The 20,522-nt window shown below is 39.6% G+C and overlaps 1 pseudogene; it reads right to left on the bottom strand.

The window, feature by feature from the left end:
- Positions 1 to 1,311: 1,311 nt before the first annotated feature.
- Positions 1,312 to 2,844, bottom strand: LOC27208907 (annotated as a pseudogene).
- Between the last annotated feature and the right edge of the window lie 17,678 nt (positions 2,845 to 20,522).

The raw sequence follows: 20,522 nt of genomic DNA, 5'->3' as shown, positions 1-20,522 counted from the left end.
AATGTACGTCATAACACATAATTCGGAGCTTTAGTGGTTTTGCAAACTTCGCATGCATTGATATAAGCCCTTACATCTGGTACCAGTCCAGGCTAAAACTAGTAACGCCTTACTGTCTCCATCGTCTCTTAATTGCCAGAGTGTGACGATAAGGGACTATCGTGAGCTCGCAAATGATCTCAGCTTCCTGGCGTATTCGTCATGCATTACTTCACCCATTAAATGTTCGGATTTCCGATAGACGTAACCTCTATCGGATTTAAGGTCAGGAAGGTTTAGCTGATTCACCGTAACTTTTTCAACTGTACTCTGCTGATTTGAAATGAATTCATGTCACCCAACAATTCCTCGAGAAAGAGAGTTAGAAACAATATTTAAGGAGCCTTTACGATGTTGGATCTCGAAATCGTACATCTGTAGTGCCAAAACCCATCGGGTGAGTCGAACTGAGATAGTTGTTTGACATTATCCATTTTAGTGAAGCATAATAAGTTACGATTTTAAACTTATGTCCTTCTAAGCTCCGTCACTGCCGCAAGGCATTCTTCCTCAGGGAAATTAACGCAATAGGCCGTTCGCCTCCTTCTTTGGACCCCTGCATTAATACAGCGCCTATGCCAGTTTTGCTGGCAACACAATGTATCGAAAAACGATTTGAAAAGCCTGTCTTGCATAAGACGGGAGCCTTACTCAGAGGATATTTTAATGTTTCAAAAGCTTTAAAGTCTTCATCGGCTTGGCAGAATCTACGTTTTGTAGTCATCAGATCCGCCAAAGGAACTGCGAGCAAACCGAAATTTGGAACAAACTTACGATAACACCAACATAGGCCCATGAAACCTTTCAGGTTCCCCAAACTTTTTGGCAAGGGGAAAATTGGTAATCGCTGTCCCCTTTTTTGGGTCAGTATGTATTCCCCCGTAGCGGTTTATATGCCCAAAACATTGCTCATGCTGCATGCAGAAGTGACTTTTGCCTTCTGACTTTTGTTGCTCGAAGTGGATAGAGACTTAATTATCCACTTCGGCGCATATTGACTTTTCTACTGCTTGTGACACATGTAAATGGAGTTGGTGAATTGGCTTAACCATACCAACATCAATAGAATGCGTGCGTGATCAAGTTAGTCTTGCCGTGACCTTTTTGATGAAAAGAGGGAAAATAATTTTTAACATTTGCAATCTTGGCTTTTTACAACTTCTGAAAACAGATTGTAAAGTCTCAAAAAATCTGTTCCTAGATATACATGTAATATTAGTGTAATATTTACTATTATTACTGCTCTCCTGATCCTATCGATAGTTTCCTGCAGTGCTGCCACCTGTGCTATCGCGCTGCCATCACAATCATTGTTTACACTCGGTCATTCTGGTCTTTTGCTGCAACAGCCTCTCCTTGCCCTCATTTTCCAGCTGCTCTTCTAGCTTGGCGATCTTGGCCTCTAGCGTGGCGATTGTAGCATTTACTTTAGTGCGCTGTGCTGTCTCGATATCGGCAAGCTTAGCCTTATGCTCCTTGTTTTAGCGTTCGAGCAGAGCGCGCCCGTTTTCGTTCTTCTGAGAGTTCGGTTTTTCGTTCGCCAACTCAGTAATCAGCTGCTCAATGTGCAGCTGCGCCTTGCGGCTGCGATCCAGCAGCACCTCAGAGTTGGACTGTTCCTCCTCCAACTCCTCCTCAAGAGTGGCAATGCGGGCTTCCAATCGGCGCTTCTCGTCGATCATTAAGGAGCCCTTGTTGGCATTGTTGTGTGAGGAGTCTTAAAACTCCCCACAAATCTCGTGTAGGGGAGTGGCCCAGCAACAGCCGCGATGCAAGGCGGCCAGTGCAAAGCGGAGAGACTCGAGCGGGCCAAGGGCACAGGGGTCGAACGGTAACGGTGCGGATTTCGGACAGGCACAAAGAAGACGCACCGTGAACTAACGGTACAACTGTTGGGCCTTGTACCCGAGCGGGCCGTGCTCAAAAGGGGAAATAACGGGATCCCCGCGGCCTATAAGGGGACGGCGCAAGTGCATCTCGAGGCAGTCAGTCTCAACACGCGAGTACGTACGCGAGGATAGTCGAGGAGAGTACCGGCGCGAGTCGAGCGGTCCGCGCGCAGTCGGAACGGAGTCTAAAGGCGGAGGAATAGGAGGCAGTTAGTGAGACAGAGTGTTAACGGAAGAAGTTCGGGTGTGAGAACGAGGTGTCAAGTCAGAAAATAAGAAACAGTGGAAGCATCGGGCGGCAAGAAGCCCGAAGGACGATCACCACAAGCGAGTAGAGATCCTGGGAGTGGAGGAGAAGGATCTGGCCTGTCGAAAGGGTCAGTGCGCTGCCTCGTCCGAGGACGATAAACACTGCCCATAACATCCTAATCCCGGCCGGGCCAACTTTTCGTCCGTGTCAAGGAGCAAGGACCACTGAGGCAAGGCGTTGCAGGAGAAACGCCGCAGGAGTAGCGAGATCGCCGAAGGAGTTATCTATAAGACAGTGGAATAAACGGCTATAATAAGAACCCATTGCTTTTCCTTGGTCGGGCAATCACACAAATCATACATATAATGGACGAACGCACAAACTCTCTGAGCTAGCCGCTGCAATCCGTAGCGAGCGAAAATAAGGAAATCAGTTCATTACAGTTGGTAGTTACAATTTCTTCGGCCAATTCGTCACGCTCCGTTTCAGCAGCACGTCGCACCCTCTCCTCTGAGCTGGCCAGATATTCAGCTGTAATACTTCTGCCTCCAGGGGCTTGACCTTGCGCTCGGCCTCCTTGCTCAACGCCTGTAGTTCCTCTTTGGCGGCATTTGCTTCCTCGGCGTCGCTCAGCGCGTCCTTCACTTGTGCTTGTACAAGTTTCATACCGCTCTTTAAGTTCCTCATATGTATTACAGGTATGCCTTATACATTTGTATTCGGTTTTGATGCTCAGTCCATTTACAACATAACGTATTACAGACTTGGTTTCAACTTGGCCCAGCGCGGCAATTTTCTTCATCTGCAAGACGAATTCATGAAAACTCTCCGTTTGCAATTTTTTCCTATTTGCCAGTTTCTCGTGTACTTCTGCACTTCCAAATTTTCGTTTGAACTCAGTTAAAAGCGCTCAATCCAATTTTCGACAGGCACCGACACGCCGTCAAAATCTGCCACAACTTTACCGAAGCCCTCTAATGAGACTTTTGGAGTATTTTCAAACTCAGCAGCTGAAGTATTTGTTGTAATTGTACTTGATTTTCCATCACCGCTTCTTCTTTTTTCTCTTGTGGTTGTCTTCGTGTATTTATTTGTCGCGCCGTTTTTGGTGTTTCACCGTAATTTTTTGCTGTTTCTTTCGTACCTCTCCTTCTTGTAGCTGCTTCCGATCTTGACGCACTTCGCATTTGTCTCTATGTTTTACCGTTACTTTTCTTCGTAGCCAAACATACACATGTCGGCAATAGAGGAGTCTCATCCATATCGTTTATTCACTTTGGTCTCCAAGTGGAGGTGGTGTTTACTTTAATTTTGGTTATTTATCGGGTGGCTAAGTGTTGGCGACAATAACAAGGGCAAAGGCAGGCAAATTGCTAGCGACAAAGACAAGAGTAAAGGAAATTCTACTGAGATTGAAGTTTGAAATTTGTTTATCACCTGGGGCAGATTGCTATATTTATGGGTTGGATAACTGGCACTACTTTATCTGTTCGGTTCATCAAGTCAGATGAGACACTTCTATGACAGACCGGTGGACCTTAATGTATCGTTTGATTTGGAATGTCTCCAACATAATTTATATCATCGAATCCAAAACGTCGCCACGTATACTATCTGATCTACCTCCTTGAGCTGCAATAGCTCTGGGTATACATTCAGCGATTGAACTTTGAATCAATTCTGTAATTCTATCGGAAAGTAGAGTAACAGCAAGTAAAGTAACAGCATTGGTTGTAACAAAATTTACCCCTTGAGATTGAAGGACCATCTTTTGTCGTTGGTTTATCGGAAAAAAAATTACTTGATCACCACAAAAAAAAAAAAAAAACAAGAGAGAATGCTGTCGAGTTCCCCGACTATCAGATAATCTTCACTCATTGAGTGAAAATGCAAACGCGAAATTTCATTATTTTTTTGGGATATCGATAGATATGGGTAAATGAAATGAGAAAAAATTTAACATTTGTTTCACTCTAACGCCCTAAGACCGCTCAAAACTGCCCCGCCCAAACTGTTGAACATTTTTGGGATATTTTTTCATAATTTAATTAGTCTCGTATATTTCTATCGATTTGCCAAAAACCATTTGCCACGCCCACTCTAAAGCACTAAATCCGACAAAACTGCCACGCCAACACTTTTGAAAAATGTTTCGATTTTCTTTCGTTTTATTGTTTTTCTTGCAAATTTGTATCGGTAACCAAAAACAATGTGGCCAAGCCCCTGCATTTACCTAAAAAACGCCAAAAAACGGTCGCTCCCACACTTTTCAACCATTTTTAAATTTTTTCTTATTCCCCAAAAATCTATCGATATACCAGAAAAAAGAATGCAATTTCGCATTCACATTCCCACTAGCTGAGGAACGGGTATCTGATAGTCGGGAAACTCGACTGTAGAATTCTCACTTGTTTTTAATTTGGTCCACTGTGCGCGCTTCCTCCATCAGGTCTTTCATCTTGAAAGGGATCCTATAAAAAGCTCTTATACCATGACCTTTTGGAACAGTAACGCTCGGCATTCCCAGCAACCAGCTACATGATCGCCTTTGGTTACCCCGGTGACTTGGCGCTGCGTCAGGAATACGGATTTGAGATAGCAGCATAACATTGGCAGTACTAAAAGATGTGGCTTTTAGCAATGCCCCGCCACAAATGTTTACTTTTAAAAAATTTATTTATTTTCCAATTACGACGAAGTGGTTTTGCACAGATCACATTTGTACTAGCTACCATAAAAAACCTTCTGAACCGTCAAAAACTATAAAATAAGTAAAATAAATAAGTTTTATTTTTGTATAGGCCCCTAGTTCTTCACTTACTATATCAGCAACTTGCGCTTGTGGTTTTTCAATATGTTTTCATAAAAAACAACCTCACTTCAATCATAAGATTATTGCTGAATTTTTTGCAAAATAATTGAGAAACAATTGAAAAACACCTCAAAGCTTGCCACAGATTTAAAGTTAACAGAAGATGGTATTTTGTAAATTTTGCTATATTCGTCTCCATTAATCACATATAGACGACTACAGACCATTTGCATGATTAACAATTTATAACTATACTTAATGTTACGTTCTGACTTTTTATAGTGATAATCCATCCTTGTATTATTATTCAGGATTAATAAACTAGTCGATTTGCCTATGTCTAACCGTCCGTCCGTACGTACTTCGCGATAATAGAAACTATTAGAGCTAGACATAGACGTATCACAACTTTGTTGTTTAATGATGTTCGCATGACCACAAAACGCCCAAAACTGCGAAAATTGTGTCGATAAAATGTTGACCTTTCTCTGTTGCGCTCCCAATAGCACTAATGATAGGAATGGGTATCTCACAGTCGAGAAACTTAACTACAGCGTTCTCTCTTGTGTCTACATATATAATTTATGTATGTTTTCTCAAATGCACTATTTTCAGTAAACATTCATCATCCAAAGCAATACAGCCAAGAAAAGACTAACAAGCCATCGGGGACCATACCATCAACACGTACACCCTGGATACTCACAAATGCAGGATCTCAACGGCTTGCGCAGACTTCGTATGCAACAGTTGCGTTGATTACATCTTTTTGGTTGTTTTTCTGGTGTGTGTTTCACTCTATAGACTGGGATGCAATAAGAGTTTCTTATGTTGTTCACCATGTTGTTGTTTTTAAAAGAAGATCATTTTTTGAAGCGGTATGTATATACAAATATCAGTGTATTATAAATAGGGTAATTAGCATGTAGTATGTTTAATACTTATAGATTTTTGTTATTGCTTTTATTTATAATATATAATTTATATTTTGCAGATATAATACAAGTTAAAGTAAACGTTTGTTTATTTTCACAAGAAGGTAATTAGGACCGGTGGTCCGTCTTTATTTTGACAAAAATCGGAACTAAATTTAAAGTACAAAATTGGGTGGTATTTATAGCACCGTCGCTGCTTCTGCTAGCGTCAGTGCCAACTCCGTTGCTGGCTCTGCCATCGTCGCTCCCACGGAAGCGCTCCAGACGCTGATCTTGCATTTATTGGCTACTGCAGGTGCACGGCCGGATGCGCGTGTAAGCCTTCGCAGATTGTTGTTGCGAATTCGTTTGGTGCTAACTTACATAATCAATACTATGTCCAAAAGTAGTTTGCATAAATTTACCATCAGCATATAAAACTTCTTAAGAATATATTCTGGAAGGTGGCTTTAAAAAATTTCTTTAAAAAATATACAGAATTGCCAATTAAAAAATTTGCCTTAATGAAAGTAATCTAAACTATAGAGTTTTGTAGGTGCGACAAAGGTTTTTTTATCAAATCGATAGACATTTAATGGTCTAATAAAAACAAAAGAGAGAATGCTATAGTCGAGTTCCCCGACTATCATATACCCGTTACTCAGCTAGTCAACGCGAAATTGAATCATTTTCCTTGGAGATATCGATGGATATTGGGGATTAAAATGAGAAAATATTTTAAAATTGTTTAAAGGTGTGGACGTGTCCGTTTGGGCGTTTTGTAGGTTAAAGAAGTGGCGTGGCCACAGTGTTTTTGGTATATAGATACAAATTCGCAAGACAAACAATAAGACGTAGGAAAATCTAAACATTTTTCAAAAGTGTGGTCGTGTCAGTTTTTGGGAGTTAGAGTGGCCGTGGCAACATTTGGAAACAAACTTCCGCTACGTCTATGTCTCTGGAATCTGTATGCTTAATCTCAACATTCTAGCTTCTGTAGTTCCTGAGATCCACGCTAATATTCCCTACACCTCTGGCTTAGCGTCGTGATGTTCGCTCATTATCATTCGCTTTTGAAACCTTTGCATATATGCACCGATGCAGAATCTCGTTAGCGTAAGCCAATAAAATCTTTTCTTATGCTCGAAATTGCTACTTAAACTCTTATTTTCATAGCTCAAAAATAGGTAATAAAAAAACTGATTTGTGCATAAACAAAATATGTGCAAATCATACAATGCTGTTTAAGCTTTAACTTTGATTAATTCGCTATTGTTGCTAAATGCGTTGTTGAACAACAAGTTGTGTCAATAATATTCAGACAAATTAAAAGCAGTGAACATTAAAAGTATCTCTGTTAATTACGCAAAATTGCATATACAGAAAGAGTTATATTTGTGTGCGTACAAAGGCAAGCAACGAAATCTGCTAATTCTCTTCTTTGCGCTCATCCTCCCACTTGAACCGAAATTCGAGTCGCTGTTTTTAGCCTTTCTCGTAACGCTTAATTCCTTTATTTGGAGGTAAGCGGTGGACCGGAGCATATGTCGATGGACAACGGAATAAGATTCTCGGGACCAGGCCAGCAGAATAGGATGCCCGGCATGCTAGACCAGCAGCAGCAATCGCAACAACAAGAAGGAGTTCAGCAACCACCGCCGTAACATGCATCTCACTGCAGCGTTTCGTCTCCAGAATTGCGACAAGAAGTACCAGGTTAAGTGTTAAGCCACCTTACTCCATGCCACCTCCACCTTCACAGGGTATGGATCAACAAGTGGGCCAGGGGCAATTCAGCGGCTAGATGTTCGAAAAGTCACCACCGATCCCAGGGTAGGCCATGTAGAAACAGCCGTTGCACCTGCAACATCGCCATCATCCACACCACATCAGCATCCGCTGCACCACCATCCGCACCAGATGCCGGCCAACCAACCTGCCCCCGATGGATATGGTGCTCCAGGAATGCCCGGAGGTGGAGCAGGAGCTGATCCTTTTGCATGACATTGGCACCTGCGATCTGGTCTGCTAAATTCTACGGTCCAGTTCTTTCGCATATCAAACCTTCCTGGCCTGTTGACTTTGTTACTGGAACACATTCTCGGCGAGATGATCGAAAAGCGGGCCAACAAGGAACAGTCCGCTCCGCTGGCGGAAGCTGCTGATGACTACAGCATTACCAAGTACAACCACAGCCGGCATTATGAAGAGATGGAGTCGAGTTGCTGTGCTGAGGACACCAACAAGATTGACAAAGCTTGCAGTGAGTAAGCTGTGTCTGCTACCCCTTAGGAATTCTGTTCAAAGTCGGGCCACGTAGCCGCCAGCAAGTTTTAAACTCATTTGTATAATTTGCTGCCAACTTCGGAGACATTTTAGGCGGTACCTCAGCTGTGCAGCAATATCTTAGTTATCTAAGCTCCGCGCGCTCTCTCCCTTCTACTCACGAATCTATCTAGCTTAGCGTTCTCCTGTTCGATCTGCAATTAAGTCGCACATTACCATTCGCATTCGTTAACTTGTACATATCGCATCTATGCAGAATCTCGGTCGCTAAAACCAATAAAAGCATATCGTTTAAAATCTCGTCTTTTCATTGCTTTAAAATAGCTAATGAAAAAGGTTATTCCCTAGACTGGGGAGGTGGCGAACGGGGTGGTGGTGTTGGCGTGCGTGGTTGCGGTGTCGGTGGTGTTGCTGGAGGTTGCGGCTGTGATGGCGGTGGCCCACAGCTTCACCTCCTCCTCTTGCAGCCGTGCTAAACGCTTGATGTTTTCGAGAACCTCTGAATACTGCCCATTAGTGGGAAACACCCATATTCCGAGGGTAGTGTTCGGTAGGTGCTGAATTTCAAGGAAATGTGCTCTTACCCACAAAAAGGACCGTGAGAATTCAGCTGCTGATACTTCCCAACATCGTCGCAAGGCGAATCTGGCGGTGGTTGGAACACGCACGAGGGCTTCGACAGGTGCATTTAAATAAGTGAAACAAGCAGATCCAGGAGGAAAGGAAGAAGACGTGCGCACGATTGAGATAGGAGGCAGGCGGTGACTCCAGCAGTCGGGGACATGGACGTTGCCCGTACCGGTCGAGGAGCTTCCTCCGGGAGTAAGTTTGCCGTCTCGGGTCCAATCAGTCAGAGTACGTACTAATTAAAATTGTTACTATTTAATTATATAAAATATAATGTTTACTTTAATTTATATAATATTTATTCACTGATACTATTACAAGAGACTTTATTAATAAGTTATCTTTGATTTGAAGCTGTTCACGATCTCGTTGGAATTCAGACTGATCTTCTAATTTTTAATCCTGATCCAATCAACTTCGGCCAGAAGCTTTTCATTCGAAACTTTTTGAACTTTCAATTATGTTGAAAGCTGAAATTATGCTGAAATTAATTCTCTGTATTGTGAAATTGAAATTTGCTGACTGATGCAGTTTGATTGAAGCGCAATAAGTTAATCATGGCTTGGTCTACAAGTGGAGGTTGTGTTAACTTTAATTTTGGTTATTTATCGGGTGGCTAAGTGTTGGCGACATATCAAGGGCAAAGGAAATGCTGCTGAGATTGAAGTTTGAAATTTGTCTATCAACTGGGGCAGATTGCTATATTTATGGGTTGGATAACTCTCCCCTTTCTAAAATGACGCGCCCCACTTCATTATGAATTTCGCTTAAACGCTCTCTCAATTCTGTTAAAAATTCTTACTTAGTATTTGAATATTTTCTGGCCGTTTTTGTTTGGTTACAATTAAAATATTTCTGAATTTTATTATTAATGTATTATCAAATACAAAATTATTAAAATTAATAATATAAATTAAATTGATATTTTCCAATTGTAAATTTCAATAAATGGGCTTAAAATATTAATGTTGTCAAGAGTAAGTTCTGAGTTGTTGGATTTTATGTAATCTGATATTTGCAGATTCTTAAAGTGGTTGGTGTATGAAATATTATTTATTGTGGTTGTGCCGTTGTACGTTATTCTATAAATCAATTCTCTACATCAATTTCTCTAAATGAGAATTGCTTACAATATTATTCCATTTATTAGAATTGCACCTTCTTGAATCTTTCTTGATATCTTTCTTCTTATTTTTTCTCGTATTTTAGTGAAAATAGATTTCTGTCCATTTAGTAAGAGGGTAAAACATGTTTTATTATAAAATACCATAGTTATTAAAAAGTTTATTCTTAAAATTAGATATTGCATAAAAAGTATTTTCGCATTTTGCGACCTGATTACTTATTTGTAATTTTCCATCATGAAATCGATCTGGCATAATAAATTTCGCATCTATTTGTTATTATCAAATTTCATTTGATATAAATAATTAATTGCAATTTAATTGCAAATGCAATTTTGAATACAGAGATATCCATGGAATCTGCAATAATAACAGGCTCTTGTTGCGGATTTAATATTTCTTTAATGTCCTCATTATTTAACATTTTTGTGTTAAATACGTCAATTTTTGCCAGTGCAATAGTATCAATTATGTTTTCAAGTCGAATGCTAACAATCGTAAACGATGTTTTTGTAACGGCAATTCTTGATCAATAAAATGTTTTTAAATGAACAGAAAGTGATTTTATCTCGCTAAACAATTTGGAATTGATAATAAATTGTTGGTTATTGTTTTCGATTAAATCATTTATTTTATTCTGTATTTTAATGAAGTCATCGCGATACGGAGTTCCAGCTAACCATTTCCAAACAGTGCCTAACTCATTAATTCCCCATTTGATCTAGTTGATATCATTTGTGACAAAATTATTCGATTAACTGTAGTTCGTAAGTTATTTCCCATTGTGACCTTTTATTTGTATCCTTTTAATGTATCCTGATTTTAGATCGATTATTTATTTAAAAACTGTTAAATATATATAATGAACAACGATGTATGTAAGAATCACTCAACTACTTTTTATCTACTATCTACTATGTTACTACTATGTAAGTTATCATAAGTAAGGTCAATTATACTGAACTGAATGCTAAGTCAGTATCCGGTCGAATCTATTGCGATAAATCAGCGGAATTTCCGGTTACTGTAAACGGACCCCCACAGGCGCAGCGTTAGCATTCTGGACGTGGTGGAAATAGCGGCGGAAGTGCCGCTATAAATATTTGAATATGAAATTGTACTTTAGTTTTAGACAGAGCTCAAAAGTGATCAGTCGTATTCTGATGCACTTAATAAAGAAGAAGAATTATTATTTGAATTAACATAATAATTGTTTAATTTGTACTCAAACACTCAAGTTGCCTGCGAGCAACGGTTAATTCCTTTTTGAGTGTTTTCGGTACTGATCGGCGATAACTCTTTGTTCGCATATTCTAACGCTGCTGCGTGCAGCAAGCTTATATAATTTGAGTTTAGTTACTAATAAACTTCTGCGCTGTAAACACGCATAATAAATTTAAAATAGTTACGTGAAATAAGTCGGCACATGATTCATAAGAAAGAACATTTTTTTTTTCCTATGAAAAAAACATTTCCTGTTCAATAACAGGAAAAATTCGTGATTGGAGTATTCAATTATTTCTGAAGTGCCTATCACTACGAATGGTGTTAAAAGTAATAAGAAATGCATTTTCTGTAATTTTAAAAGAAATATAATATTTGTTAAATCTTAATATTGTCTATGTGAATAATTCTGTTTCTACTATTGATTATTATTTTGTTAGGTATGTTTTCCTTAACAACCTGTTTCTTATATCTAGTTTTTAGTTATTTCTTTCTCCATGTTTCTTTTCATAAACTTCACTGACATGACCTCTTATGACCTTTTAACATAGTTTCTTAAATGTTCTTTAGAATTTTTGAAATGTTTTTGTGTTGAATTTTATTATATAGAATATCAATAGGTTTTAGATTTGGTGTAGAATGAATGCTCTGATTGAATTATTTTGCGGCTCTACTAATTATTTTGAATAGTCAATGAGATTTAATTCTTCTTTTATGCAACGAGCCAATTCTGTTAATGTTGAATGTGCCCTTTCAACTTGTCCGTTCGAGGTACTGTGTCTGGGGTCTGCGAAATGTAAAGTTAAACCACATCTTCATCTTTTTCCAAAGGATTTAAATTGAGCAGAGGTGAAGCTTGGTTCTTTGTCAGTCATACTTACTTTGGCGTGGGGAAATGGTTGGAGTAATTCCATTACTTTATTCTCGATGTTTAGTTTATTTTGAATTTCCTTTACAACCAGGAATTTTGAATATGCGTCAATACGAGTTAAGAAAATAAGATTTTGTGCGTAATAAATTTTCGCCTTCTTTAGTTGGAATAGGAGCATCCCCAATAGGGATTTTAATTGGATGCCTATTATATTTATATTCGTTGCCAATAGTTCAATTTTTTATGTATTCCTTTAATTTGATAAATAGATTTGGCCAATAATATAATCTATTAATTTTTTTGTAATTTTTTAGCCCTCTATGAGCTCGACTATGTGTTTCTGCTATTATGATAGCCTTATCTTTATATTCTCTACGTCTTGCAGAAATATTTTGGTAAAAAGAAATTTGTTATCAAAATTATTTTCTAAAGGTAATTTAATATGATAAAGACCTTCTAATGTGCAATGAATTCCTACTGTTGTTTGGTGGTAGATAATCCTTAAATATTCCTACTAAATTTTCTGGTGTGTCATATTCGATTATATGTCGTGTTTTATCAATAACACTCAATGACTCATTTATTGTATACCTCCCGTTGTTGAAACTGATTTAACGGTTTACGGGTCTCTTGTATTACATTTTTAAAACTACTTTCAGCAGAATGCTGTGTATTTTGATCTGAGCTTGATTGTTCTATATCGCTATTTGCAATATTATTTATTTTTATTCGAGAAAACGCCTTAGCTTCGACATTTGTTCTTCCGGGTTTATATATTATATTATTATTTTTGTAGACATTTTCCTAGAAATTTTACCATTATCTCCTCCTAAATATTTAGTATTTAGGTAGTAGTTCGAAGTTCTCCAATGCTTTGTGGAATCATTTTTTTAATGTAATTGTGGAATTTTTTTTCAGGATCTGTTTGTAAATGTAATTAACATTGTGAGAAACAATATAACCAAGAAATGCTGTTTCTAATTTAAAGAATTTAGATTTTTCTAGAGACATTTTCATATTTGCTTTTTGTAAAATATTAAATATTTGAATTAGATTGGTATATTGTTGTTCAGTTGTATTTGAAAAGATTATTAAATCATCGATATAAAGTTTTTCGGACTTGTTCTTTGAAATATTCTGGGTGCTCTTCTTAACCATAATGGCATAAAAAAAAATTTAAATTTCCCAGTCTTAATATATTTTTCAATATCTGACTCTTTCATAAAAATTTGAAATCCTGATTCCAAATCAATTGTTGAGAGATATTTTGACTTTCCTATATGAGATAATATTACTGACATGTCTGTCCGGTATTGTTTTTAGAGTTTTATCTTCGTTTTGACCCTTTTTGGGTACTACTAAGCCTGGTGAATTATAAGGGCTTTTACTTGTTCTTTTAATTTGTTCATTTAGCCTTCTATCGAATTCATTATTAACGAAATCTGAGACTGACATAGCAAAAGGATATTGTTAGCTATAAATTGCCTTATTATTGTCAGTATTTACTTGTCCTCGAATATCTGTTCGAAAAGGAAGTTGCATATTTATTTTAGAATACTCCATTTTAATTTTATTCACAATCTTATTTTCGGAAATTTAACGACGGTATGTACAGTTTTTTGTTGACGGAGGCCTTCGGTTGGAGGCAGCGGACTCAGCAGAGCGCCTAGTCAGCGCCTCGTGCCAACTGGAGTTTCATGCCCTCAACGGTCACCCAGCACGCTCATGCCCGCCTCGCATTACGCTGTCGTTGCTCCCCTCTGACTTGCTTGTGTAAACTCCTCTTGTCTTAAGATGAAGTCGTCCCTGGATTTAATGGTCTTAGACGGTTGTTGACGTTTGACTTTCAGACGGTAGATAAGAAAGATGATGACCAGGGTTATTGAGGCTGTGGAGGAGACAGAGCAAAAGATCCAGGTGTTGCCTGATGGCAGTCGGGATTGAAGGTGTTTGATGTGCTGCAGATTTTTAACGCTCATTCCGCGAATTGATGACAGACTAAGGCGCTATAGATGTCTCAGAACGTTTACTTGAGCCATGGCTGAAACTGCGGCTTTCTTCTTTGATGTTCCGATATTGTTGACATAAAGGGTGCCGTTTTTTTTTAATTTTTTCGGTATATGATACCAGGTAAGTTCCTGATATTTTTCGGCTTATTCCCTTTTCGTTGGTGATATTTATCGTTACATCGTTGGTGATGAGCATTCCCTCGTCGATCATGGTGACTGGGTCCAAGTGTCCAAGCTGGGTGTTGCAATGGGCGACCATGCCAGATATGAGTTGTTTTGCGCAGGTTGGCGCTTTCGATCTCCTGCAGAAGGTGGTGCCCGCTGATACATTGCAGTCCTTGACGGCGAAGGTTTCCGTCCCGCAAATCAAACGTGCTACCGACCTCGAAAACTAAGATTCTATTTTCATGCTGTACCGGGAATATTCTTATTTTTCTACAAGTTAACAAAGGCTTCGGAAATTTTATTAAAAAGTACAATAGGTCCCGATTTTGAAAAGTTTTTATGCTGCCTACCTCTAAAATATCTGGCAAGCTAACGTTTGTGGGATGTTTACTTTCAATCTCCTTTACGTCAACGTCATTCAAGATTATTGGACTTATTACGTTTAATTTGGAAAGGGTGATTGCAAGTATTAAATTTTCAAGTTCTTGAATTACAACACGGTTTTTTGCCAAAGTCGTCTCGTACAAATGTTCTGTGTCTAAGTTGTCCGACTTTAAAATAGAATTGTCATTGTATTTTGTCGTTTATTTCTATCTGTCCGTTTACCGAGTCCGTTAGCTGTCCCTGTCTAAACCTCACCTGGTCCCAGTCGTCAGAGTCAGGTGTCCCCGCTATTGCTTTCAAAGCAGTCCCTATAAAATTAAGATTACGTGACGTACCTGTGTGAGTATTCGTTTAGTTTTTGGTCCAGGAGGGAGTTGTCAATAGGTCTAACGGGAGTAGAAAGTTTCCTAACCTAAGTGTGAAAAATATGGAGACAACAACAAACAAACGTCACCAAAGTACAAAAAGGTGATAATATAAAAATTTTTTTGAAAAATATAAAATTAAATTGGGCATCCTCTTACCGAAGATTGTCCTTATGGACCACCCTCCCTTTAATAAGCACTGTCGTGCCCAGATCAGCCTCGATGACCTCTTTTGAGCAGAGTTAATTTGGTACCCAGGCGTCTGTTGGTTTTTAACCAGACTTTTCGCCTTCTTGGTACTGCTTATTGCCTTTGTATGCATTTGAATACCTACGTGTTTTCTCTTGAGCTTCTTTGATTTTGTCTCTTATTGTGCCCGCAAGATCTAGTGGAATAGCGTAAACTATTTCATGAGGCTTTTTATTTATAACCGAGTGGACAGTTCTGTTATATTCTATTGTTGCGAATAGAATAAGGTCGGTCGCTTCGGTTATGTTTTGATCTATCTTGATGCACCGTGCGATTTCCGCTAGGGTTCTATGAAATCTCTCAACTTGGCTATTAGATGTGCTGTGCAAGGGGGGCGCATTTGAGACCTGTATACCATACCTATTTTCTAGGATGGTTCGTATGGTTTGTGAGTTGAGAGACCTTTCATTGTCGCAGTAAACTGTTTTTATTTTGGGGAACAGGTTTATTAGTGGTAGTATCGGAGTTTTTATATCTACGATTGCTCTTGAATCGATTGGTTGGACTATAGCGAATTTAGTTAGAAAATGCTTTTGATCAGTTGAAAATATATCTATGTGGATAATTTCCCCAGTATAACCGGGAATTGGTGTTTCCGCTATGGTTTGTTGCACTGGGTGACGATTGTATTTTGCTTTGTTTCTGCAATTTGCTGTAATTTCTGCCGCTAGCTGGGCAATTTTGGGAAAAAAGTAGTCACGAAGGACCTATTTTACGTTTTCCTGTCCTGCTCTATTGTGTTCCGTGGTCATAATTTCCCATAATTTCGCAGTGGATTGCATTGACGACATCTATTTTTACTAAATATTTTAGTGAGAGAAGCAATGTTGTGCGGTCTGTAAATCGCACAATATGACGCGTTTTTGATTTAAAAAGGATTATAAGCTTTACAGACGGGAAATCCGCCTGTTCGATTACTATTTGGTTCCTGGAACAGTTTACAGGTTTTCTGTTGACTCTACAGTGCACAGTGGTTTTTTATGCGTTTTTTTTTGGCAGAAATTCGAAATGATGACTTATCTTCACCAAATTTGGTTTGTTTTACTCTTTACTTCCCCAAGATGATTCACAAAGTTTCAAGTGATTTGGTCAACTTTCATATAGCTGCCATATAAACGATCTGGCCGATATTCCATAAAAATATTTACCTTACCAAAGAAAAAAAATTTTGTATCTATATTTATTTTTTTTTTTTAACTTATTGCGTTATTTATTGGATCTTCTCTTTTTGTGAGACTAACAATAATTATTCAAATCTTATTATATAACTTATATTAATTACAATGTGAAGTAATTGTATTAGTTAGAGGCGGCCCTAGGATTTCTTTGCTGGGCTGGAGAATCTTTGCGCTTCAGTCGGCTCTGACTGTAGACTCGCGTAAGCGACTTCGCGAGAGGATTTTCGTGTGCGGCGAGCTTTGCTTGATGTTTACTTTTTTCATCTGAATTTCCTCATTGACAAGGTTTATGTGGAGGTCTCTATGGATGCTTTCGCTGCGTAGGTACCATGATGCCCCAGTGATAGTTCGCAGAATCGTGGACTGAGCTCGCTGTATGATTTCAATGTTGGTTTTTGAAGCGTTTCCCCATAGTTCACAGCCGTATGTCCAGATGGGTTTCAGCACGGTATTGTAGAGGAGTACTTTGTATTCCAGACTAAGGGGAGAGTTGTAGTTAATAAGCCAGTGAAGATTGGCTGCTTTAAGCTTCATATGAGTCCTCTTAGATTCTATATGTCGCCGCCAGGTGAGGCGTCTATCTAGGTGAACGCCAGATATGTTACAACGTCTGCTTGTGGGATAAATGTATTGTTCAGGGTACAGGGTGGACAGGTTTGTCTGTTCAGTGTAAAGGTTACATGTCTGCTTTTGGTCTCGTTTATCTTAATGCGCCAGTCCGCAAACCATCTTTCCACTATTTTAAGATGGCAGGCAAGTTGCTCTGTTGCCTTTGCTGGGCATCTAGATCGGCTAAGTATTGCGGTATCGTCAGCAAACGTAGAGGTTGTGAGCTGATAGTTTGTAGGCATGTCTGCTGTGAATAGGGTGTAAAGAACGGGGCCCAGTACACTACCTTGGGGACTCCAGCATTGATAACGCGGTCGTGTGAAGTCGAACTGTTACACCTGGTTGAGAACACTCTTTTGAAGAGATAAGATTCGAACACTTTGTGCGTGTTCTGGGGAAGCAGTTTTTTATCTTGTACATTAGTCCTTCCAGCCAGACTCGGTCAAATGCTTGTGCAACATCTAAGAATATAGCTGAACAGTATTCCCGGTGCTCAAAAGCGGTACGAATTTCGTTTGTGATGCGATTGACCTGTTCGATCGTTCCGTGATTTTTGCGAAAGCCAAACTGATGCGATGGTATTGTATTTCGCCTTCTTAAGTAGGGAGTTAGTTGTTTTAAAAATGCCTTTTCAAGCAGTTTCGAGAGACACGTTAGGAGACTGATTGGTCTGTAGGATGAGGGTTGCGTTTTGTCTTTGCCTGGCTTGGGAATCATTACTATAACCGCCTTTTTCCACCTTTGGGGATAGTATCCATGTTTCGTAATAGCGTTGCATATTGGTCATGGCATAAGGTCAGAACCGCACACGGTGGGAGTTCTATGATCATTTTTGGTGCCACCAAGTCATGTCCAGGTGATTTTTTGGGATTAAGATCTTTTATGATAGATGCTATCTCACTTTGGCTGAATGTTACTGGATTTATAGGGGGCAAGCTTTTAGTTACTACAGGGAGGACAAATGAGTTGCTAGCAGGATTTGGTTGGAATACTTTCTGAAGGTGATCGGCGAACGCATTAGCTCTATCTTCGTCGCTGCGTATCCAGCTTCCAGAGGGACCTCGCAGTGGAACGACTGTTTCTGCCGGTGGCTGTATTCTTTTGTGTGCTTTCCACAAAGGGTTCCTTTTGCTGGTGGGCGATAGTTGTTTGATATATAGATGCTGGGCGTTGGCTTCCTCAAGCTTAAGTGCCCTGGTTAGTTTACGTGTTGCTATTTTTAGATGTTCTTTAGCCGTTGGGGATCTATGATTCTGCCATTCTCTTCTTAGTCTTCGTTTTTCAAGTACTAGCTGTTCGATTTCACGATTTGTCTTGCTATGATTTGTCATTTTGTGTGTGTCTGGAGGTGTAGAGGCCTTGGCTGCAGCAACAAGTGTTTCCTCTATCGATTTGACCAGGCGATCAACATCCTCGTCGGTGAATACTTTTGAGTTGGTTCCATGTGAGTACAAACATATTTCGCGTACCTTGCCCAGTTGGTCCTGTTGCCTGTCAGCCTGTAGGGCCGCTCAGTTATATGTGGTCGGTGCCAGAGAGTAAGTAGAACTGGAGAGTGATCAGATGATAGTTCTGCAAGTGACTCGGCCGCAATATTATTTCTTGGAATCTTTCTTGTTATTGCGAAGTCAATGAGATCCGGTAGCTTATTTGGATCTGCTGGCCAGTATGTAGGCCTACCCGGAGTCACATGATCGAGCTTGTTTCGCGGCTTAATGAGCGCGTTGTAAAGTTGTTTGCCCTTTGGGGTCAGAAGACGTGATCCCCAGTGCGTATGCTTGGCATTGTAGTCACCGGCCGCTATGAATCGCTCACCGAGTGAGTTGAAAAATTCCGTGAATTGGTCCTCAGAAACTACAAAACGAGGTGGGCAGTAGACTGCGGCCAGAGTGACGGGGCCGCTGCTGGATTGCATGCTTATGGAAGTGGATTGCAGGTAGTCCATTTCAGTTCTGTTATAAAGGTGGTGTTTGATGCGACTTCTGATAAGTATACCAGTGCCCCCATGGGCTTTGCCGTCCGGATGGTTTGTGGCGTAGAATAAGTATCCTGGGATATGGAAGTTGTGCTTGTCTGTTAGATGTGTCTCGGAGAGGAGCATGACGTCAATATTTTTTTCGAATAAGAACTGGGCAAGTTCGTTTTTATGCCGTGAAACGCCATTCGCGTTCCACATAGATATTTGAAGTGGAGACATTATATTGATTTGGATGACAGAAGAAGCAGTATCAGCATATTTTGGTTTCGCATAAGCTCTTGCATTGTGGTTTGCATGAATGTCATAAACTCTTTTAGGGTTTGCTGATGAGATCATCATCGTTTCAATACCAGTTGATATATGCTGCGTTTGTTCGTTCGAGGTAGTTATTTTCTGTTCTTCCCGAGTAGAAGTCGACTTTTGTGTTAGCGGATTCACGCTTTTAATTCCCGATTTTAAGGCACTAGCGAAGGAAACGCTAGGACTGGTACGATGTGTAGGGGGGGTGCAGTGTAGGACGGGCCCGATTGTGGCGGAGTGTGAGCGATGTGGGTGGTCTGAGCGCGTTGATTCTCCGCGTTTGTTAAGGCGGTTCTTTAGTTCCTTGTATGGTATACTGCACAGCCACGCCAGTTCGCTGTGTGACTTTCACTGCAGTTGCTGCACATTTTAACAGAGATGTCTTCCTTGTTCTTATGGCAGTTCGCTGTGCTATGAGCTTCACTACAGACTACGCAAATAGATTTCAGCGTACAGTACGCCTTAGTGTGGCCATATTCTTGGCAGTTAGTGCACTGCACTGGGCGATTGCGCTTGTGTGGCTCTTCCACTGTGATACGCCGATGCAGTAGGAGCTGTAACTTGTAGATTGGATGAACTTCATTTTTTTTCAGTGTCGCTCTGTCTCCAACTCGATTTTGAACATTGGTTGTGGTTCCTTATTTTTATTTAATATGTTCATGACCATTTTCGCACTAAGTTCTTTTCCTTGAGCGCTTCTACGATTTCAGTGGTCGAAACAGTTGCCTCAATCCCTTTGAGAACAACCTGTAGGCCCCTTGCGCTTTTTAGTTGGTATGTATAAAAGTTTTTTCCTGCTTCATCCAAGAATTTGGTTAGTAGACGATGGCTATCCTCGGTTTCAGTTTGAACCTTTGTTTCATTTATGTTCCCTTTTCTTAAGGGTATTACGTAAAATGAGTTTTCTCCTATAAGTGTGGCTATTTTGTTCACTAGTGCACTTGAGCTTTTTTCGCGAATGTATATTGGAGGAGGCTTGACCTACTTAGGTGACTTTGCCGGTTGTATACTTTCATCAGTAGAATTTGCCAGCAGCTCAAATCTGTTGGTGTTTTCTGGCGTTTTGTTAGTAGCATGTTAGCATTGTCGCGTGAAATTTTTGGTTTGTTTTCTGTTTGTTGACTTTTGTAATTTTGAGGGCTAAGTAAGTATTATATATAATTATATTTAATTATATATTTATGATATTATATACAGAAAATCAAATAAATATAATCATATTAAGATGTATATGATGGTCCAAATCAGT

The sequence above is a fragment of the Drosophila simulans genome, chromosome 2L, assembly GCF_016746395.2.
Source record: "Drosophila simulans strain w501 chromosome 2L, Prin_Dsim_3.1, whole genome shotgun sequence".
Classification (NCBI taxonomy): domain Eukaryota; kingdom Metazoa; phylum Arthropoda; class Insecta; order Diptera; family Drosophilidae; genus Drosophila; species Drosophila simulans.
The sequence above is the reverse complement of the archived record's forward strand: the minus strand, read 5'-3'. Positions and strand labels throughout refer to the sequence as shown.